The sequence below is a fragment of the Canis lupus genome, chromosome 4 (genome assembly GCF_003254725.2).
Source record: "Canis lupus dingo isolate Sandy chromosome 4, ASM325472v2, whole genome shotgun sequence".
Classification (NCBI taxonomy): domain Eukaryota; kingdom Metazoa; phylum Chordata; class Mammalia; order Carnivora; family Canidae; genus Canis; species Canis lupus.
The window spans coordinates 26271605-26295609 of NC_064246.1; the positions used below are offsets into that span (position 1 = coordinate 26271605).

Genomic DNA, 24005 nt, shown 5'->3' on the forward strand with positions numbered 1-24005 from the left:
GAGTGGAGCTGCTGGTGATAAAGAAATGCACTGGGAAACTAATGCTTTGTGGCTTCCGATTTAGGGACAAGCTCATGCTTCCTGAATTACAGGCACAAATATCATCTCAGATTTGGACCTCTGTTCATAATATCCAGTGGTCTCAGATTTCAGTGTGTATAAGAGTCTCTCAGGAAGGGATTAAAATGAACACTTGGGCTACACTTTGATGAACTGCCTATGCCCACATGGATTATGACAGCCATGCTCAGGCCACTGCCAAATTCTCGACTTTAAAAGAGAACATGCATGGAAGGCACTTAGCACAATGGTAAGCTCTTAATAAATCGTAGCTGCCATTACTGTTAGTGTTCCCACAGCTATTATGAATTGGTTCCCATGTTTTACCATCTAAGAAAGGCCAGCGAGATTGTATAATTTTCTCTTGTGTGAATGAGAACTGGGAAGAGGTATATATGATTCACATTTATCATTGTCATATTTGTCATGCCTATCCATCAGCATCAGGTAAACTGTTCCCATCCTATATCTAAAACATGTTCTTTCATCTCCTTGCCCTAACTTCATGAGCAAGCTCTCTTGGCTTTTCCATTTGAGTTCCACAGTTTGACTGTTTTCTCATACAGAATGAGCAGATTTTTTTTTTATAATAAATTTATTGAGTGAGCAGAAATTAATGGGACATTTTATTGAGATGATAATGTGGCCTGTGCTTGAGGCAGAATGAGGGGTCATGTGTTCATTTCTTATCTTGAAATTTAGTTCTTCTTGCCTCGCCTTTGCTAACAAAGAAAAAGGCAAAGAGAAATTCTTTCCATAGGAGTTAGTAGTGAGGAGGGTAACGGTTTTCATGTATGAAACAGATTCTTTTAATGTTCTGTATCTTTAAGTAGCGTCAGAGTGGGTGGGGGAGGATAAGAATGTTGGAGATAACCAGTAATCTCGATATACTATTGGATTTGTCATTCCAAAGTAGGATATGGGTCAGGAGGTCTAAGGGAGGTACAAAAATGAACTTTGATTGTTAATATTCGACTTTGCTTGGAAATAGAGGGAGGATTCTTTCTTTTAAGAGGCAAACTGCTCAAACCCTTTACTTTGAAGATTCTTACCATTGAACGGGCCTCATCCAGCTCTTTCTAGTGTCCAGGATACAAAAGGGAGATGGTTCCTGGATTTACAAGTTAGTTGAAGAGCTTGAGATACCTGGCTCATTCTTCATCTGACTGCCAGAGTTGGGGTCCTCTGTCATCTTCCACTTTGCTACTTGTGTCAACTGTTATGTTTGGTTTGTCTAGGTGAGAAGGACTTGGGGGAATAAGAAAAAACAATTTAAAATAATAAGACTGAGCTGGAAGGAGAAAATATCCAATGGTGATGGAAAAAGAATGAGATCATACACATGGGGATAGAGAGAACAACCACCAGGGCCACCTTAGAGGGATAAAGCAGAACTGCCAACCTCTGAAAGGCCCTGCCATGTTGTTTGGTCTCTGGTGAAGAGTGAAAAGTAACAGAATGAGTGTTCAGGAGAGCTGGACTGTAGTCATAAAAATATGGCTTCTGCCCTAGGTCTCAGTTTCCCCAATGTTGAGACCGGAAGATCTTTCATTTCCCTTCAGTGCTGAGAATTTGTTACTCTCATAAGTATAAAATAGTTTATATAAAACTATGGTAACAACAAAGGAAAAGCCTGTAGCAGATAAAAGATTATGATGGAATCAAAGCATACCACCTCCAGTCATCAAATCACAAAGGAAGGCAAGGAAGGAATAAAAGATCTATAAAATAGAAACAATGAACAAAATAGTAGTAGTAAGTCTTTTCCTGTTAATAATAGCTTTATTTTTTAAAATTTTATTTATTTATTCATGAGAGAGAGAGGCAGAGACACAGGCAGAGGGAGAAGCAGGCTCCATGCAGGGAGCCAGATGTGGGACTTGATCCCGGGACTCCAGAATCATGCTCTGGGCTGAAGGCAGGTGCTAAACCGCTGAGCCACCCAGGGATCCCCATTAATAATACCTTTAAGTGTAAATGGATCGAATTCTTCCAAAGTCATAGAATGACTAAATTGATAGAAAAACAAAGATCCAATGGCATGCTGCTTACAAGAGACTCACTTAAGTACACATAGATGTAGGGCGAAGGAATGGGAGAAGCTACCTCAGGCAAATGGTAACTAGAAGAAAGCAGGGGTACCTGTACTTAAATTAGACAAATGGACTTTAAGCAGAAGTGGTCAAAAGAGACAAAGAAGGTCACTGTATAATGTTGAAAGGTTCAGTTCATCAAGAAGATATAACAATGTAAATATTTATGCACCAAACACTGGAGTACCTAAATACATAAAGCAAATACTGATATAAATAAAAAAAAGAAATAAACAGAAATACAGTAATAGCTGTAGACTTGAATACCCCACTCTCAACAATGGACAGATCATCCAGACAAAGAATCAGTAAAGGAAATGGCATATTTGAACAATACTATAGACCCAATGGACTTTACAGACATATACATAACATTGCATTCAACAGCAACAGAATACACATTTTTCTCAAGTGAACATGGAACATTTTCTTGGACAGATCATATGTTAGGCCAGAGAGCAAGTTTCAACAAATTCAGGAAAATAGTAATTATATTTCGTATATTTTCTGACCACAATAGTATGAAACTAGAAATCACGTAACAGGAGGGAAGCTGGAAGCCTGAACAACCAGTGGATCAAAGAAGAAATCAAAAGGGAAATAAAAAAATTCTTGAGACAAAATGGAAAATGAAAATGGAAACACAACATAGCAAAAATTTATGGGATGCAACAAAAGTAGCTCTAGCAGAGAAGTTCATAGTGATAAATGCCTACCTCAAGAAACAAAAGTCTTAAATAAACACCTTAACTTTAAACTCAAGGAGGAGAAAAAGAACAAGCTAAGCCCAAAGTTAGCAGAAGGAAGGAAAAAAGTGGATTAGAGCAGAAATAAATGAAATAGAAAAGATGAACAAAAGTAAGAGTTGGTTCTTTGAAAAGATAAACAAAATGGACAAACCTTTAGTTAGACTAAGAAAAAGAGATGACCCAAATCGATAAAACTATTAATGAAAGAGGAGACATTACAACTGACAATGAAAGACAAAACATAAAAGACCATGATGAGCCAGTATACACCAACCAAATTATGCAGCACTGGAGAAATTGATAAATTCTTAGAAACACACAACCTACCAAGACTGAATCTTCAAAGAAATGGAGAATCTGGATTGACAAAAAACAAGTAAGGAAATTCAATCAGTAGTCAAAAATCTCCTAACAAAAACCCATGACCAGATGGTATCACTGATGAATCGAAATGCTTAAAGAATTCATGCCAGTTGTCTTCAGACTCTTGCAAAAAATTCAAGAGGAGGTGACACTCTCAAACTCTTTATCAGGCTGCAGTTACCTGATACCAAAGCCAGTTAGGGACACCACAAGAAAAGAAAACTACATACCAGTATCTCTAATGAATATAGATGCAAAAATCCTCAACAAATCAAATTTGACAACACATTAAAGGATAATACACCATGATCAAGTGAGAGTCATCCCTGAAATGCAAGGATGGTTCAGTATACTCAAATGTATCAATGTCATATCACATTGATAGAATGAAAGATTAAAATTGTATGATCATTCAGTGCAGGAGAAGCATTTGACAAAATTCAACATGCTTGAATCATGATAAAATCTCTGAACAGTGATTATGGGGTACCTTAACATAAAAAAAGAATAGAGGGCAGGCCCACAGGTAATACCATAATCAACAGTGAAAGGTTAAAGATGTTTCCTCTGAGATCAGGAACAAGACAAGGGTGCCCCTCCCATTCAACATAGTAACGGAAATCCTAGCTGGAGCAATCAGGTAAGAAAACGAAATAAAAGACAGCTTAATCAGAAAGAGATGATTAAAATGGTCTCTGATTGCAGATGACATCATATGTAGAAAATCCTAAAGAGTTCATGAAAAAGTGAATTATGTAGTAAACAAATCCAGTAAAGTTGCAGAATACAAAATCAACATATAAAAATCGGTTGTGTTTCTATACATTAGCAGCAAACTCTGAAAAAGAAATGAAGAAAACCTATATGCAATAGCATTAAAATCAATAAAGCACATAGGAATAAATTTAACCAAGCAGGTGAAATATCTGTACACTAACAACTGAAAGACATTGATGAGAAAAAAGACACAAATGGAAGATAACTTGTGTTTATAGAAGAATTAATACTGTTAAAATGCCCATACTGTCCAAAGCCATCTATAGATTGAGTGCACTCTAAATAGATTATTTACGGAATCCTGAGAAAGAACACCAAAGCTGTGGAGGCATCATACTTCCTGATAAATCAGTAGCAATCAAAACAGTATGGTACAAGAATAAAAACAGGCACACGGGGGATCCCTGGGTGGCTCAGTGGTTTAGCGCCTGCCTTTGGCCCAGGGCGTGATCCTGGAGTCCCGGGATTGAGCCCCGCGTCAGGTTCCTGGCATGGAGCCTGCTTCTCCCTCTGCCTGTGTCTCTGCTTCTCTCTCTCTCTCTGTGTCTATCATGAATAAATAAATTTTTAAAAATCTTAAAAAACAAAAACAAAAAACAGGCACACGGAGCAGAGGAACAGAATGAAGAGCCCAGATATAAATCCATGCATGTATATGGTCAGCTAATATTTGATAAGGTATCCAAAATGTTCAAAGAGGAAAATATTGTCCCTTCAGTAAATGGTTTTGGGAAGACTGGATATTCACATACAAAAGAATGAAACTGGATCCCTGTCTTACACCAGTCACAAAACTAACTTGAAATGGATTAAAGACTTAAGACCTGAAACCGTGAAACTCTTGATAGAACACATAAGGAAAAAAATTCTTTAACATTGATCTTGGCAACGATTTCATGGATATGACACCACAAGCTCAGCCAACAAAACCAAAACTCATCATATGGGACTATACCAAACTGCAAAACTTTTTCCCCCTTTTGGACAGCAAACGGGGAAATGATCAGCAAAATGAAAAAGCAACTTAAGAAATGGGAGAAAATATTTGCACATGTATCTGATACAAGGTTAGTAGCTAAAATATATAAGGAATTCATTGAGACTCATAGCCAAAAACACAAATAATCCATTTAAAGACTGGGCAAAGGACCTGAACAGACCTTTTTTCAAAGATAATATTCAGATGGCCAGCAGGTACATGAAAAAGTGCTCAACATCACTAGCCAGTAGAGAAATACAAATCAAAACTACAATGAGATGTCACGTCACCTCACATTTGTTAAAATAGGTATTAGCGAAAAGATAAGAGCTAACACGTGTTGGTGAGGATGTAGAAAAATAGCAAGCCCTTGTTCACTGTTGGTGGGAATGTAAACTTGTATAACCACTGTGGAAAAAAAGCATAGTTTCCTGAGCAATTTAAAAATAGAACTAATTTGTGATCTAGCAATTCGGCTTCTGCATATATATCCAAAGGACTGAAATCACTGTCTTAAGAGATCTGCATCCCTGTATTCAGTGAAACATTATCAACAATAGCCAAGACATGCAAACAACCCAAGTGTCCAGACAGGTGAATGGATACAGGAAACATCAGGTTATCTACTTCATCTATCTACCTGTATCTGTCTATAGGTCTATCTATAGCTCGATCCATATGAATATTATTTGGCCATAAAAAAGAAGGTAATCTTGTCATGTGTGACAGCACAGGTGGAGCTTGAGTGAGTAAGTCAGAGAAAGACAAAAACTGTATGATCTCACTTATACTAGAATCTAAAAAAACCAAACTCACAGAAGCAGAGTATATTTCTGGTTTGCTAGGGGTGGGGTGGTGAGAATGGTAAAAACTAGAAAAGGTACAAACTTCCATTTATGAGATGAATAAGCCCAAAGGATGCCACGTACAGCCTGGTGACTATAGCTCACCCTACTGTATTGTGTATTTGAAAGTTGCTAAGAGAGTAGATATTAAAAGTTCACACACACACACACACACACACAAATTGTAACTATGTGAGGTGATGGGTATATTAACCTTATTTTAGTAATCATTTCACAATATATACTTCTGTCAAATCATATTGTACACTTAGAACTGACATAACATTATAAAAATTTTATCTTCCTACAGCTGGGGGGAGAAAAGAATTTGTTCCTCATAAGGCCTTAATGCTACCAATATTCCGAGTATTATTCAGGGTTCTGAAAATAAATGGGTTACTATCAATTTGCTTACGTGTTCCTTTACTCTGTGAATGTTTGTTGAGTATCTGCTCCTGACTAGGCACCGTGCTCATTGTTGGGGACACCAAGGTGAATAGGCAAGAGCGATTTTTCTGCCATGGCACCTGCTTTTCTGGGGGTCCGCTCAGTGTATACTAACCTACTCAGCAGGCTGTGGTATCAGAAAATAGGATGGAGAGAGTGCCTGGAATTAGAAGAGATTCAAGAGGTTTAAGACACTTATCAAGCATTTTTCTTTTTATAAAGTGTTAGCTCACATATCACTTTCTTGTAGAAGCCTACCCTGGCCCCCCTGATTGAATACTGCAGTTTCTACCCTGATCTCATGCTGTTCTTTTTCTTACCCATTCCTGTTACGGCTTAGTGCCTTCCAACATATGATATAATTTGCTTATTTATTAGGATAATTGGAGATGATCTGCCTACCTCATGTTGGAATACTTGCCCCACAAGGTCAGAAATCTTTGTGCTTTGTGCAACGGCGTATTCCAAATGCCTGGAACAGTAGTAGACACTCAATAAATATTTGTGGAATGGATTAATAAATGACTCTATGACCAAGGAGTAGAGTATCATAATGATATTGAAGAAAACTTGGTATATTATTCAGTAAGTCATTAGTCTTGAGAAATTGATGACATCAATCTACCAGTGTTGTGAAAGTCTTTTGTTTTGAAGGGCGTGATGTATAGTGGTAAAATAAAACAATATTTTTATTGGTAGAGTGTGGCCAACCACAGGGTAATCTAGCATCTAGCTTTGCTTAGGAAAGGCCCTCAGATGTTTCCTTGGTTAGGTTGGGTTGAGCTGTCAGAAATCCCTTTTCTCTTTGCTTCTGTGTAAAACAAACAAACAATCAGCAACAACAACAATTTCCAACCCAAACTCCTAGATCATTACTGATGTGTATTCTCAGTGGGGATAGCCGCTGTGTGATTTGTGTGTTGCCGCTGGGTTAGCCACACTGGAAGGCTTGCTCCTGCATTATGCTATGACTTTGGGCTCCATGCTCTGTTTTGCTTGGTCAAAACTTCTCTTTATAGTAGCCCAAAGTACACTTTTCAGATTGTTGAAACAGTGTTTCTTCTCCTGCCCTTAGGCGTGTGTGGCACTGCAGTACTTGTCACCAGGCACTGTGAGCTACTCCCTCAGCAGGCATTTTCTAGCCTACGCTAGAGTCCATCAGAAGCATCATATCCTAATTGTATGGGCCTACCCATGTGTGTGTGAGGTGCAGAAAGCCTGATGCACACTGTTTATATAAACGTCTCTTACCTCTCTCCACCGTAAAATGCTTACACATTAGTTATAAACATTTTTTTAATGGGGGGGGGTAGTATATGGGGGGGGGGGGCAAGGCAGTGGGAGGCAGGTGGCCAAGAGTAGTTCTAAAGGACCAAATACGTCAGCGTCCTCCTCAAACTCCTTCTTGTTTAGTAAGTGAAGGCACGTGAAAGTGGAACATTTGGTGCTTTGCACCAATATCATGGTGTAAAATTATAGTTAGGAATATTGTGTAAAAACCGTAATAGTTCGCAGTTATAGCTATGGTGAGAACAGCAGGCAAGACTATAAGCTTTAATTTATGTTGTGCTTTGGACATTTTTCAGAAACTATTTACCCATTACCTCTTAGGTCAGTGGCCTAATAATGCAACAAAGCACTTTTTGAAATTGCAGATAATTTTCAGTGCTCAGATCTCTGTGTAGTATTGATGGGGAGGGTGGTTGATTAGGACCTTGGGAATTGTGCTTGATGGGAACAATCTGGAAGGAGTGAAAAATTATTAAACACACACAGCGGGAGATGGAGGATTTACCATTGTCGTGCGGTGCTATTAATTCTCATTGCTCGGTACAGCGGCTTGATTGCATACTGTGAATACTGTTTATTGGAGAATGGGTACAATTTTGCTGCAGTTGTTGTAATGTAATACTAAATGCTAATTAGGCTTCTAACAATAATTAGAACCTCTTGCCAGACTTGGAAATAGAAACACTCAATTGAATTTACAGAAACAAAGACCTTTAAGCTATGCCACGAGCAGCATCGACTTCAAGAAGTTTTTTACGTTTTTAGTTACAGAATTGCCAACACATATATATATTTTTATGGTGTGCATAATGAGTTCATTTATGTTCTCGATAGGATTATTTTCAAAAATGAGATAAAGCACACCTCCTCCTCCCCATCGGATGAAGAAAACCTACAAACACAGGTATAACCTGAAATGCACCTTTGTTACCGTACAGCTGGCAACTGCACGCTCCTGGGTGTGCAGGGAAAGCAGGGCTGTGCAGGGGAGCATGGCTAATGGGGATTTTGGAGCCATTCTGAACACTTGACATTTTTCGCAAACCCAGCGTCGGCTCCTTTCCTGTGTGTGTGCACTTGCACACCTGATTGCCAGAGTTGCTCCTCTGGATCGACTCCCTCAGATGCCCCCTGGAAGCTCTGTGGTCGCTGGGCCGCTAGGCCTCTGGGCCACTAGGCCGCTAGGCCGCAGCACACCCAACCCACTGCATCCTGCGGGGAGCAGCTCCTCTTTGCTGCTTTGCTTCGTCAAACCTCTTAAATCGTCTAGTGTGGCAGATACGTTCAGTGGTGAGAAGTCATTAGCTGAGAACTTCCGTGGCAGTCCCTGGGCCACGTGGTCCCACCCCAACACGGCCGGGGCAGGAGTGTCAGGAGGCCTTGCCAGGAATGTGGCCACGGGCACCGCACGGAGGTCAGCAGGGCCTGGGCATGTTACGTGGCACGGGACCCTGTTGCAGCAGCACCTTCGGGGTCTGTCCGGCAGCAGTTGAGCGAGGCCTTTGTTGTTGGGGTCTCCATGCTCCCTGTCATTTCCTCATCCTGTTTCTGTTTTGTTTTTAAACCCAGAGGCACAAAGACTTAGGCAAACCTCATTGACCCTCCCTTCACAAACACGCCACCCGAAACAATGCAGCCTGCCTCCCTCCTTTGAATTTTAACTGAGCCTAAGTTGACTAGCTGGTCTTCAGTGCTAATAATTAGCTGCTTGACATGATGTATCATGTTACCCCTTTGTTTGGAGCCATCGAGGTAATAGAGAATCCTGAAGGCCTGTTCTGAAACAGTATTAAAACACCCTGCGCTCCGCTGCGGCATGGGTGCCAGATTTCTGGGCGAAGTGAGTTCTTACAGGTTTTACTGGTTACTGGGAAACAGGTTTTATGATGGAAACACTGCAAGCGCAGTTTTGTTCTGGCCGCCAGCGTGAAGCATGGCTACTTTAAGCAGAGAAGCAGTTTCTTGATTTCTCTGGTTTTGGTTCCAGTGTCCCTTTGTATGAGGTGTTGAAAAAGGATGTTCATAGAAATTTCCATTTTTTGTGTCTTTACTCGTATTTCATCAAATTCACCAAACTCAACTCTTCCCCCAACCGAGTGTCCCAGACCCCCACCCCTCCCCTACCCTCCAGGTTAAAAAAAAAGTTTCTTTTTTTTTTTTTAAGATTTATTTATTTATTTATGATAGAGAGTGAGAGTGTGTGTGTGAGAGAGAGAGGCAGAGACACAGGAGGAAGGAGAAGCAGGCTCCATGCCAGGAACCTGACGTGGGACTCGACGTGGAACTCGATCCCGGGACTCCAGGATCGCGCCCTGGGCCAAAGGCAGGCGCCAAACCGCTGCGCCACCCAGGGATCCCTGTTTCTTTGTTTTGACTTGAGCTCCTTTCATTTTTATTTTTGACCTTCTCAGCCTGTCTCCTCTCTATCAGAGTACTCCCCTGCTAGTGGGGCCCTTGCTGGTTGGAGTCGAGGGTGGGGGTGAGGGGGTGGGTAGGAGGGGTACTGGGCATGCCCCCAAATCAGAGCTGCTTATTCAGGTTACTCAAGACAGGTTCATCCTCCCAGAAATACTCTGTTCATGTTTGTTCTCCGCCACTCGTTGGATTGAGAGAGGCCTCTTTTCTTCTCATCTCGCTTGCTTTGGGAGTCCTCTTGCCCTGTAGGAGTTTGGTGGTTTCATCGTATTCTCTCCTCTTCCTTCTATCAGTGGGGTCCTATTGTTTAACTCGGGGGCGATCAGTTGGTTACAGTGCTCTCCTGATTTCACACGAAACCTTAATATTGGGGGCAGAAGAAGGCATCAGTAAGTCATCAGAGACCAAAAATCCTTGACCGACTCTGGTGGCCAGTCTCCTCCGTGCTAGAGGGCTGTGTGAGGTGCCTTAGGTTTTGGGCCTAACGGGGTTAAATGAAGCTCCGTGACTGGAGGCAGGCTGTGCACATTTGCCTGTCTTGCAGTTTGTATGAAGTATGCCAATGAAATTTTTAAGGAGGTACTATGGGAGCATTTTAGTTCGCGTTTTAGCAAATATACTTGATTGCCAGAGGTGCTCACGTTGTGGTTTTTCCCTTTCTGAGGACACAGTTTTTCTCCAGCCGGTCTGCTGAGAGTCTGTGAAAGATGAGGCCTGAGTGAGTCAAATGCTTTCTTTATATTTTCTGGTTACATTTTTCTTGTTCACAAGTCAGTGGCACCTGCAAATGGAAGACTTGCTGAGGTAGCACCTGGCTGATTAGCAACTTTTGCTTGGTCCCACTCCCACACTGACCGTTAAATTACCTCCTATCATGCCTGGGCTGTGTGGCCGCCGCCGAGAGGCAGGCAGAGGTCAATTCAATATGGCTGACATGTTCTGTGTTTCCCCACAGCGTGTCACATGTAAGCAGCGCAGCGACTTTGACAAAGTACCGCAGGGTGACCTGGTAGTCTTGGGTCAGAGTGAGAGAAATTGGTGTTGTACTAAGATGTATGTTAATACATATATTATTTATATGGGCATTAGCGAATGCTATTGTTGCCTCAGCACAAACCCAGGCCCAGGGATTGGCCTTGGGGTTTCTGCAAGCTTACTTTATCATGTTTCTCCCCACCCCCTCCTCGCTCATGAATAATTAAAAACTTAAATTACTTGCCATGTACAAAATTCATATGCTGGGGAAAATAGCTACATGAAAATTAATTTTCTGTTCTGTGAGACTGACGGGAAATCAATTAATCTTGATGTATTATTTTATGCAGAACAGGGTGCAAGAACCTGCAGAGAGAATGGCTACAGCTGTTCTTGTTGGTCGGGCCATATATTATCGTTGGCGGGTTTGACAGCTTCTGAAGGAAATGGCTGAGGGGTATCAGGCAGGTGAATCAACTGTAAAAATTTATTGGAGGATACAAACTGTTTCCAGGGGACTGATATAAAACTCACACTTGAGAACTGAAGTATTGAATGTTTTTGTGACTGAAGCAGCTTGTTGTCAATATTTATAGCTTTTCTCTTTGTTACATGTCCTATTTGTTTGATTAACTAGTCAGATGTTAGTGTCTGTCTGTAATTTATCTGTTGTGCCTTCTGTAGCATTTTTGATACATAAAGATTTACCACTAGATAAACAAGGCAGCTCACACAATGCAATATGCTAAGTAAAATGACAGAACTGTTTACAACATGTTACAAGTTTTATAACTCACGAGGTAGATCAGTAACTTTTGTTTACTGGTGTCACTGTTAGTTGAAACGCGTCTCAATGTATTAACTACTATGGGGGTAAACAAGGCTCTCTAAAATAAGCAGAGATTATAATCAACACATACCTCATGGTAAATCATTTAAGAGGCTCTATAAAAACGTTTATGTAGAGCCATACATAATGCATACATTTCTGAAATAAAATAAAATAAATGCGTGCTTTTAGAATAGGCTGTAGTTACATTCCTTTGCCATGCCGTCGACATCAATTTCCCCTGTAGATGATGGAGGTGCGATGTTCCGACAAATGCCGACGCAGACAAATGGGAGCCCTCGCTCCTGGCAGGTGGCTTCAGGAGTGGCTGCTGGGAAAGCACGTGTGTGCCCACGGCATCGTCATGCATGAGCGTGGGGGGCCGGGGGCGCGGGGCGGGCACGGCGCCCATCCTCCACCAGCCCTAGGGCCGGGGGTTGGCGTTGACTTCGTGTGGCCTTGAAGGGATGCCTGGGTTTCGGGAGACCCCAGCAGAGTGAGTATAGGGAACGCTTCACCGAAAGCCCCTCTGTGACCACCACCTGGCCCCTGCCTGTGAGCAGGTGAGGCGAGGACCAAGAAGCAGCAGGATTATTAGCTTCTTAAAAAATTGGCACGAACACTCAGGTTCCCTTATCCCCCAACTAGAGGGAAGGAATATTTATCCTGTGTTTGCTTGTGGGCTCTCCAGATAATGAGGCTCATGGGGTATCAGCCAAGAATCCAAAGTTCTACTGGTCAGTGACAAACTGTGCCGAGTAAATGGCATTTGAAACAGATGACACCATGTGTTGGTCAATTGCTATTAATGACTCTTTCATAAATAGCACTTACTGTGGTGACTGTTACGACTTTTTGCCACCTTTCCTAATAGAAGAATAGAATGGAGGCACGCATTTTGAGAGGCATTGTACGGGCACCTTGCCTTTTATTCTTTGGGAAGCCTGTCATTCATCTGTATGTGGAATATACACTAATTAGAATATGTAAAAACAGGTTTATTAGTTGACTTGCCTTGTTTGACTAGTTTGAGGGGCAAGGTTGGGGACAGCTCTGTAACGAATTCCTGCCCACTTAGTGGTGGAAACAGTACCCACTCATTGCTTGTAGGTTGGTCAATCTGGGCAGGCTTGCCTGGGTTCTCTGCTTAGGGTTATAAAAGCTAAAATCAGATGAAGTGTGTTCTCATCTTGTGGGTCTGGGAAGAATCCAGTTCTGGGCTCCTTCTGAGTGTTGGTAGAGCTGAGCTTCTTAGTTTGGTGGGACCGATCCCTCTTTTCTTGCTGGTTATCTTCTAGGTTTCCCTCCCAGCTTCTGGAGGACATTGTCAGATTCTTTCCTTGTGGGCTCCCCATCTTCAAGCAGTGAGCTATCTCTGTCCTGTTGACTCCTCCTTCTACCTGGAGTCTCTCAGACTTACCCTTCTGCACCCGTCGGAGAAAATCTCTGCTTTTAAAAAAGGGCTCAGGTGATTAGATATGGCTCAGCCAGATAATTCTCTGTGACTTAGAGCTGATTGATTAGTAACCTTCACTATATCTGCAAAATCCTTTATTTTTTTATTTTTTTATTTTTTTTTGCCACATAGCGTAGTGGACTCATAGAAGCAGCATTACTGGGCAAAGGTTTTGGGGGTCCGAGTAGAATTCTTTCTACCACAGGAGTATCGGCTGTGATGTTTATGGTGTGAATTTTCTAGAGCAGTGATGTTCCTAGTCCTTACCTTTCTTCTGTTGGCCCACACCCTGGCCTGAAAAGAAGAGAGCCAACTTTGGGTGGATTCTAAGAGCAAATACACATGCCATGCCTGCTGTACATCCAGCCGTGCATTAAGAGCAGGAAGTGAAAATCTCTGTAAGATACTTATTCCCTACTCTCTCCACAACAAAGCATTTCATACACATCCCATGAGCTCATTCACCAATCAAGGCACTTGAGGACAGGTGCTAAGTTAAGTGGAGCTGAGTGGGAAAGCAAATCTCTGGGAACTGAAGTGGGCAGAAGAAGGCTTCAAGAGAGGAAATGATTTTCAGGCCTTGAGCAAGGCATATATAGTTGGATCAGATGGAGAAGACAAGTGAGGACATCAAAGTGGCAAAGTGTCTATTGTGTTGGGGGAAATAATGGGAAGTCAAGTGGAGCTGGAGTGGTAGGTCCTCTCCACTGTCAAGTAGATGTGTTACCCCTCGTGAAGGTGAGTGGGAGGCACATGGTGGAAAAGAAATGAGGGCTGTCCGTGAGCTGCAGGGGGACAAAAGCTTTGAAATCACCTCAAGTTCCTTATTCTTAAAGAAGCCTCTTGAAGGATTCACATTCAACATCCCTGCCTACAACAGGCCTTTCTAAGGGTTCTGTGTTCTTGGGGTCTTGGTAACTCATTCTAAACAGTGTGGCGAGTTCTGTACAGAAGGTTTGGAACTTCGAGGACTGCACCTAACGATCACCTGGGGAGCTTTGAAAATGATGCCAATGCTCACGCAGTACCTTGGACCTACTCAGTCATTATTGCTAGAGATGCAGGGATTGGGGTTTGTTGAAAAGTTTGTCGGATGATTTTCATACCACTCAGCCAGGGTGAGAACCACTTTACTATATTCTAGGTTTGTCCAAAGTGCTGTGGGATCCATGCTATTCATTCTGCTTGGGAGGTGACATTTGAGGTGGGGTCTTGAAAATGGAGAATGAGTTTTACCAAGTAGACAGTGGGGGATGGGACATTTCAGGCAAAGGTGAAGAGCTTAGCGATGGAGGAAGTTGAGGGTCTGCGTGGAGACAAGTGAACAGCACACTGAGCAGCATAGGGGGGCTGGGGAGCTCCGAGGAGGCTGCTAAGACAGGAAGCTGGAAGGAAGGGCTGGGGTGAACATTGCAATGAATGCTGTTGGATTTTGCAAAAAAAAAAAAAAAACCAAAAAAAAAAAAAAAACAAAAACAAAAACCAGAAAACAAAACCAAAAAACCCAAACCCTCTACTATCAAGGCTTTGTCCTGATCCAACCTGACCTTCCCCTTAGTTAATCCGAATTACTGAGGTTTGACTCCATGTTGGGTTTTTCTAAGATTTGCTTTGATTTCTCTCAGAAGTGGAGCCGTGTTTATTCTCTGAGCGGCTCTGTGTACACACTCTGCCGGTGGAGTTGCCTGGGATGAGCCGTGGGTCCTCTGAGAACCGCTTCCTGTTTGGTCTGGTAACTCCTAAGCCTGCCTTTCTTTCCTGCAGTCTGTAGTTGTGGAAATATGCAGTATTTGAAGTTTGGAGGAGATCAATTTTTCATCCTTTCCTTAGTGGGATAAAGAATATTTCAAACACCACTGGAGGCCAGAGAGCTCTGCAAAGTTTTGAAATAGCCTGGGAAATGCGCCACATGCTTCACACTTCATTTTTCCCCTCTCTCTTTTCATTGTTTCACTTAATTAAAATATTGTAATGCAAGAAGGGGAGAGGAGGCAAATATTTAGAGAAAGGAAAGTTTGAAATGGGTTCATTTTAAACTGACTCTAAGCAAGCGTGGTGCTTGCAGTTTGAAATGATTCTGAGCATTTATAAGGTAAACTGGAAACATTCTTCCTGCCTGTGAGGTGATCAAGAAAAACTGTGAGCCCGAACATGATTGTTAATGAAAACCCTGGCTAGTGCAGCACCCCCTCCCGCCCCCCACCGCCCCGTTTCCCCCTCCCAAACCGAAGAAAAAATTGGAACATTTTTGGGTCCAAGTTTCACAGATGTTAAGCATTTTGTGATATTACTTAGGGGGTTTCCTGAGCTACATTAAAGTTGAACCACTAGGGTGTTGAAACAGTTGGACCCATAATAAAATATACATGAAAAGGAATTGTGAGACATTGGCTGTTATGTGCTGGTGACAATTAGGTTACTGCTTTAAAAAATACATATCCTAGACACATCTACAGGAGCTTTTTAGGGAATTTTGAGTAGAAGCCGAGTAAAGGCGGATGGTAATTTCTCTGGTTGCCTCTGGCAGGTGGACATAATTTAACAATACCCGTCAGATATGACAAATTGTTTGTGAGTTACATTAGGGCCTTAATAAGATCACATCTGTTCATATATCCTCCTTAACCACAGAGCCTGATTTAGGGAGTTTTCATACTGGTATAGTATTGTTGTTTAAATATTTAGAGGGGTCTAGACATGTATCATAAAAGAATAGACTCTTGTGTATAAAAACACAGTCCTTTTATTCTCAGTGTTTTTGCTTTCACGGATCTTGCATCATTCTATTTGAGTGAACCACATGTTGCTTCTGAGAGCCAGGAAACATATTCCGAGCTGGAGCTAGTGTTTTAGGGCTGGAGGAGGCCTTACAGAGCCACTCTTGCACCTCCCCTTGTGTCTGGGGGTGGGGATCTGAGGTTGAGACAGAGGAAGGGACTTGTTTGGGCTATGGTACCTTATCGGTGGCAGAGCCAGAATTAGGACTTCATGCGGCCCTCCGTGTTGTAGCAATCTTTCTGCTGTGCTGGAATTTTCCTTTGGGCTAGAAAAATAAGGCCCTCGGTGTCGTAGGAATAGCTCACATGTCAATGTCACTAGAGGCTACAGGCCTTTCCAGAAGACATTCCTGGTCACTTGGAGGCCAGGTTCATTCTTTCTTCTTCTTCTTTCTTCCTTCTTTTTTCTTCTTCTTCTCCTTCTCCTCCTCTTCCTCCTTCTCCTTCTCCATCTTCTCCTTCTTTTTTTGTTAAGATAGTTGAGAAGACAGTGCAGGAGCAAGGAAAGGAGCAGAAGGAGAGAGACAAGCAGACTCCATGCTGAGCCTAGAGCCCAGCATGGGGCTCGATCCCACAACCTTGAGATCATGAGCTGAGCCAAAACCAAGAGTCGGATGCTCAACCAACTGAGCCACCCAGGTGCCCCCGGTCTCTTTTTTATTTACTAAAACTTAAGGCCCTGCTCAGTGTCCTTCCTCCGACAAAGAATTTTCTGCTACTTCCTGGCTTAAAATGCATTGGTGGGATTGTCCCCTGTCTTTTGTCACATCGTGTGTGTTCCCCACCTTGGCTCACACTGTCCCCTTCTCCTTTCAGTTCCTTCCATATCCAGGATAAGCTCCATTTCATCATGAGGGCTTCCCAGTTCACAGCCATATATTAGGCTGAATTATATGAAAATGCTACTTAATAGGTCAGAACAGTAAGGGGCCCCCAGGCGGCTCAGTTGTTTAAACGTTTGACTCTTGGTTTTGGCTCAGCTTGTGATCTCAGTCAGGGTCATGGGATCAAGCCCTGCATCGGGTTCCATGCACAGTGTGGACTCTGCTCAAGATTCTCTCTCCCTCTCCCTCTGCCCCTCCTCCTGTGCATGGAATTTCTCTCTGTCTCCATCTCTCTCATAAATAAATAAATAAATAAAATCTTAAAAAAAAAAGAAAGATGAAATATTGGCAGTTTCATCAAATTCAACCTAAAGGTAATTGTTAGAAAACCTCCTTACCACTTATATTTTTTTTTTGTTTCATTCTCACTGTTATGTATGTATGTACACAGTATATATTGGCTATTTATTTATTTAAAAAGATTTTATTATATTCATGAGAGACACAGAGAGAGCAGCACAGACACAGGCAGAGGGAGAAGCAGGCTCCTCCCAGGGAGCCCAATGTGGGACTTGATCCCAGAACCCCGGGATCACACCCTGAGACAAAGATAGATGCTCAACTGCTGAGTCACCCAGGTGTCCCTATATTGGCTTTTTAAGACAAATGTTACTTTGTTTTAATTTCAGGTTTATAGAAAAGTAGCAAGCATAGTACAGACTTTTTCTATACTCCAACCCAGTTTCAGTTTCCCCTGTTGTTAGGCTTTCACATCACCATGGTATTTTTGTCAAATTTCAAAAATCGACATGGGAACATTATTAACTAAAACTCCAGACTTTATTTGGATTTCATCACTCTTTCCATTAATGTCCTTCTTCTGTGCTCACCTCCAGGCCAGGGTCCCAGACACCACTGTATTTAGGTGTCATGTCTTGTTGATCTCCTCTGGTCTGTGATGATTCAGCCTTGTTGTTCATGACCTTGACAGTTTTGAGATATGCTGCTCAGGTATTATGTCAAGGGTCTCTCAACTTGGGTTTGCCTGAATTGTTTTCTTATGATTATATTGGGGGTTATGGGTTTTGGGGAAAAAATACCAGGGAGGACTTATTATCACCTTATCTCAAGGGGTCATAGTACGAACTTGGTTGGGTGAACCTGGATCACTAAGGAAGTTGTTTGCCAGGTTTCTCCAGTCTAGACTTAATAAATTTGGCCTTTCTTCCTATCAGTGTCTGACCATCACCTAGATTAACAATTCTCCCTGGGGAACAGGGGTGTTGTTTAACGTGTCTTTCATTGTACCTGATGCCATGCCCTGTTTTATATAGTGTTAATTGCTCCACCAAAGTTAGTTGAGAGCTCATTAAATAATTGATTTAATTTTGGACTGGAAGAGGTGTTTGGCTTAAGCAAACCAAAACGATAAAATCTCAACCCGCTGAATTCTCCTTGCAATACATTTGATGGTCTTTGTTCACTTCACTTAAGAGGTAATTGGTGAAGCTACTTAAAATTCTTTTTGGCCAAACTACTATGAAGATAGGATTATCTGCTGTCTTAGCTAAGATCAGAACTTTGAGTTCAGGATTCGGGAAAATCCAAGTGTAAATTAGGGAGGCACATGCATACACTTTTGTAGCTTTCTCTGACCTGCGGCAAGGGTGTCCCTATTTACCAAGTCTTACAAATATTTGTTGGAGATTTTGATGATCTTAGAGCTAAGGTATTGTTTAATGGATTCCTAGTGGCCAAGAATTACTTGAATGCATTTTATTTCATCATAATAGTCATTTTCACAATATTTATCTGTGCAGATGTTTTGCAGGCATGAGCACCCTACTTTTGAAGACTAAATTTTGACATGGCTTTTATGGAAAATAAAGCATTTAGGGGAAAACAAGGATGAATTAAAAAAAATTGTTTAAAGTTAAAAACTAAATGCTTTGAAAGTGAGGTAAGAGGGAAGTGGAAGTAGTCCTTTTCCTTTTTAGCAGGGACCTTATCAGTCAGTCTTGTAGGATTGATTCTTTCTACTGTGATTGAGAAGCGGGCATAACATTATGATGATTGTATATACAATGTTATACAATGGGCCTTTCTAAAGGTATATACAGGAATTAGAGCAGCCTGATTTACTATTCCATTTAAAAAGGTTTCTTCATTTTATTTAATGTTTTTAAAAATATGAGTAAAAAAAACCCCGCTTTTCAATAAGGTAAATTATTTCATGCTAGTTTTTCAATCTGAGAGTCTCATGATAGCTATACCTGTTACATGCTTTATTATGTAATTTAATTTTTCATAACTTTCTTTTATTAGCTGTAAAGTAGGTTTAGAAAAAATAATTAGATTACAAGGTTAAGCCACAGTTAAGATAAAAATGACAATTCAATAAAAAGTTCAATATAATTCCTTTTTTTCTGAAGTAAAATACAGCTGCTAAGAGATTTAATTATGGTGTTATTCAAGTAAATTTTGCCTGTACATTGAAAACACTCAAGAAAGAAACTCCAAGAAAGGTGCTTGGTTAACATGAAAAGAGTAATGTGATACATAAAATTATAACTTATGCTATGTGATAGGGACCAGGCTTGAGAAGAAATAACATAACTGAATGGGTTTCTGAAGGGATACACTGGGATTACTTGAGTTGCTGTGTGGTGAGAACCCTTGGCTTGCTCTGAGTTTTTATTGCCAGATTGGGAGCTTTCACCATTTGGGTGATCTTGGAATGCTGTATCCTTTCATTAAAATGATTCTGAAAATTACCACCAGATATATTATGGTCATGCAGTCCTAAAATATTAGATGTAGAGGAAACTTAGGGTCTGACTCTGATCCAAGAAGTTGGCTTTCCCAGGCTCACAGGTCTTCGGAGTCCCAATCTAGTGTTTACTACACTGAATTGTTATTAAGATTGAATTTTTGCAAATTATATAATTTTTTCCCCAAGTGTAAAACATGAATGCCATTTAGAGTCAAATTACATTTTTATGCTTAAGATTTGGGATAAGAAACTAGCAGCCCCACTTCATATTCCTACTCATTTTTAGCTCTGAAACATTTGTCCACAGGATACCATCCTTGGTTTCTCAAACTATCATTTGGTGATACCTTCATACTTAAATATTTAAGTAAGAGGTTTTTATTGTTAAGTAATTTAAGGAAAAAAATAGACATCTATCAGAATTCCTTTTCCTTATATTGCCCTTAAACAACTAAACTTATGATATGTTATTTAGCATGATCGTTACTCTTGGAGCTCAATTATAGAAATTCTGTTTATCTAACAAAAATGGTGTGCCAGGCCCAGTGCTTCTCATTGCTTTATAACTTGAAGAGGTGGCACGAGATGCTAGTCATCATCTAGCTCAAGGTGACTCTGTGATATTCTTGATTATGATTAGAGTTCCTTTAATTCAGTATTTTTCAGGCTGGGAGTTGCATCCCATTAGTGACCTGTAAAATCAATGTAGTGGGTTGTAACCAACATTATAAAAAATAGAACAGAGTAGAAAATCCCAGAGTTCAATTTTTGAAATGGCCAACATAAATTCTATATTCTAAAATAAAATACAGCCATTAAGAGATTTAATTATGGCACATAATTAGGATAAATACTAGTTCACACAACCTTTCTATCAGATATCTACATTTATGTGTGTATACACAGATGTATGCACACATACAGATATATTCATATCAGAATGTTTATATTTTATGTGCCTATATATACACACATGTGTGTGTCTATATTTCTTTTGTGTATTTAGTCCCAACATAAAGCACATTAGATTGAACAAATGAAATAGCCATTTCTGTAGGAAAGACACAGGCAAATATTGGGAATTGAACGTGGTTTAACCTACTGTATTTTATTGTGGGTCATGGTCAAAAAAGTTTGGCAAACATTTAAATAACCTCAGCTGTTTTACATCAAAATAATAAATATTTTGTTTTCTTAGCTAAGTTTAACTTTCTTCTTCTGTAAAATAGGAATATAATTGTACTTACCTCAAAAAAAAAAGGGACACAAGGAGACTTTTGTAGGTAATGGATATGTTTGTTATCTTGATCGTGGTAATAGTATCATGGTGGAAGCATATATCCAAACTCATCAAATTATATATGTTCAACATGTGAGCTTTTCTTTTCTTTTTTTCTTTCTTTCTTTCTTTCTTTCTTTTCTTTTCTTTTTTCTTTTCTTTTCTTTTCTTTTCTTTTCTTTTCTTTTCTTTTCTTTTCTTTTCTTTCTTTTCTTTTTTTGGTATGTATCACTTGTACCTTAATAAAGCTATTGAAAAGGAAGCTCATCTACCTCAAAGTAAAAGATGTGAAGATCAAATTCCTGACTATGACCCCTTGCCCACAGTAAGCACCAAATAAATGTTAGTTGCTATTACGGTGGTCATTATCATTGCCATTATCCTCCCCCCAACCTCCACAATGATCTTTGTTTCTCATTTACTCCTAGGAAATTCTCTTTCAGCCCTATCAGCATTACTAAATCCATTGCTTCTTTCATCATGTGGGTCACCCACATTGATCTTCAGTCATAGGATGATAGAACATTAGTGGAGGCCTTCAGGATGCCGTGTTCAAACCTAGTACTTCCCAAAGTGGCATTTGTGTCCACAGCCATGCAGCCTGGTTTGACATGTAAACAGACACAGCAGAGGCCAACATGGCCTCATACAATGAGAGTGTTACTCCCTCTTCAATTCTCCTTCAGTCTTTTGGATGACCTCTAGGAAAAAACACCAGTTTGGTGCTGGTCTGTCTTTCATACCTTCTTATTATACTTGATAAATTCTTCTTTTTAATCAAGGTGAAGCCTCAGGCTCTGACTCACTCTTCAGTACTTCACAAAGAGAAGTTAGGTAGAATTGAATAATAGGGTTTGTTTTCCTGTTAACATGTGGGTACGTGTATCCTATGGGCCATTGGCAAATGATACTTTTCTTGTGGAGATGATATAAAATTTCTTCTAGAAATAAATTTGTTGAAGTCAAATATTCAGTAAATAGTATACGTGGTATACTTGAGTATAGTAAAGTCATGAGAGTATACACTAATGATCTCAAGTCTGGGCCAGGCTGATTTAATCCTGAATGGGGCCCAAGGAAGTTAAGCAACTGGGCCAGCTAGGACCAAAGATCTTATCTTGGGTGTGTTCTCATATCTCTCTGTAAACATTTTGTTAGTGTTGATCCTCCAGGATCACATTAAAGGAAGACTGTGTTAAAACAAAGCACTTCTTTTTTCTGATGTACTTTTTTGAGAGTTTGTTACTTCTGTGATTTGCCTTGGATACATTCACTCCTACAATTCTGAGACCAGGTCCAATGTGAATTGTATCCTGGGTAGCCACTTTCAGCTGCCATGTATCGGCACCTGCCTTGCCTGTGCAGTACTCCTTGTTGTGCAGTGTTATTCCTCAAGGTTTATGTTGTTCTTTGCCTGTTAGGAGTGGTCTGGGACTACCTGATTCAGACCCCCAGGTCTGGATAGAAGGGGAAGCTCACATGTGGTATAGGATATGAGTACTATACTGTGTGTTAACTGCGGCTGAGATTGGGTTGATTTTTCTGTGCCTCTGTTCTTCCATATATAAAATAGGTGGAGTTGTGAGTTGAGACTCTCCAGAATCTTAAGAGGTCCTTTCATCGTTATAACCTTTGCATTTCATTTATCCCTTTACTCTGCAGACATTTACTGACCACCTTCTATATGCTAGGTGCTTGTTGGACTAGTCGAAAATGTATCGGTGGACAAGGCTGATGATGACATTACACTTGGGGAACTTACAGTCCTGTTGAGAAGGATGATGGTAAATAAAAAAAAGTTCCATACGGATCAATTTCCTATGGCCCTAAGAAACAGGTGATGGGATAGAGAGTGACATGGAGGAAGAGGCACAGTTTTGATACACTGGCTAGGAAAGGCCTCTTCAAAAAGGCAGCTCTTGATGAGAGCATGGAATGGTGAGCATACAGCTGTGAGAAGCTCAGGGGAGATTGTCCAGGCAGCAGGAACAGCAGGTGCAAAGCCCCAGGCAAGTTCAAGGGAGAGAAAGGAGACTGGTGGGGCTGCCTGGGAATGTGAGAGTAGAAGGCTGATAGAGGAGGAGGAGGCCAGAGCCAACTGTGGAGATGTTGAGCCTAGGAAGGAGTTTAGATTAAATTCAAAACGATGGGAAACCAGTGAAGCCAATCACGAGTTCTAAGCAGTGAGATGATGGAATCTGATTGGTATTTTTGAAAACCTCCCTGGCTGCTGGTTGGAAATTGGGTCAGCAAGAATAGAAGCTGGGGGTCGAGTTAGGAGTCATTGTGGTAGCCTCTGAAGATAGATGTGGTGGTATGACCTAGGGAGTGGGAGGTAAAGTTGCAAGCAAGTAGAGAGATTCAGGTTATATTTTTAATATAACAGCAGTGCCTGTTGGTGGATTGGCTGTAGGAATGAAAGACAGAGAGGAATCAAAGAGGAGTCCTGGGATGGTCATGACATTTATGGCTGTGGGAAGGCAAAGCTCCTTTTGCTTTTGATGACATCCTTGTGCTGTCATCTTGCCTGGTGTGTTTCTGAACACGATTACTTGCAGCCTCTCCCAGGGAAGAAGACTCTTCCCATGCCTCTGGTTAGCCCGAGGGCTCTCAGGTTCTTCCTTCTATCTGACCTGCATCCCTCCAGCTGCTCTTGAGGCATACGTTCTACCCTCTGAGGAGATGGTGATCCTTGTGGGCAGGGCAGAGGTGCTGTTAATTCATGCCTTTTTTTGAGAATGGATGGCCTAAAGCCAGAATGCCATGTTGATGCTTTATGACTGGCTTCTGTGAAGCCATGTGAAGCCATGAACTCTTCACTCTTCTGTGAAGAGTTCATGCTCTCAAACAACGTATTGTATTCTGTTTTCCAAGGAAAAGTTGAAGACGGGCTGAGCAGTGGCTATTTTTTTCCCCTTTTCATTTTCCCAACATATAATACAAGTTGCATTACAATAAATTCAGTCAGTTCAAATGTTTTTCATCTGAGAAATTGAATACATTCTTTTTTTTTTTTTTTCGCCTAACTGCAAGGGGTGAACTTTTATATTTTTATGGGCTTTGTTGTTTTTACT

The 24005-nt window shown here is 40.9% G+C and overlaps 1 protein-coding gene and 1 long non-coding RNA gene across 12 annotated transcripts in view; both read left to right on the forward strand.

Annotated features, from left to right (window-relative positions):
- Positions 1-24005, forward strand: part of LRMDA (leucine rich melanocyte differentiation associated) — a 1023935-nt gene that overhangs the window by 283279 nt on the left and 716651 nt on the right. The window lies entirely within an intron of this gene.
- LOC112651747 (uncharacterized) overlaps positions 13479-24005 on the forward strand; it is a 161367-nt gene continuing 150840 nt past the window's right edge. The window contains exon 1 of the long non-coding RNA XR_003130998.3: positions 13479-14396. This is a non-coding gene — a long non-coding RNA (uncharacterized LOC112651747). The remainder of the gene's footprint in view (positions 14397-24005) is intronic.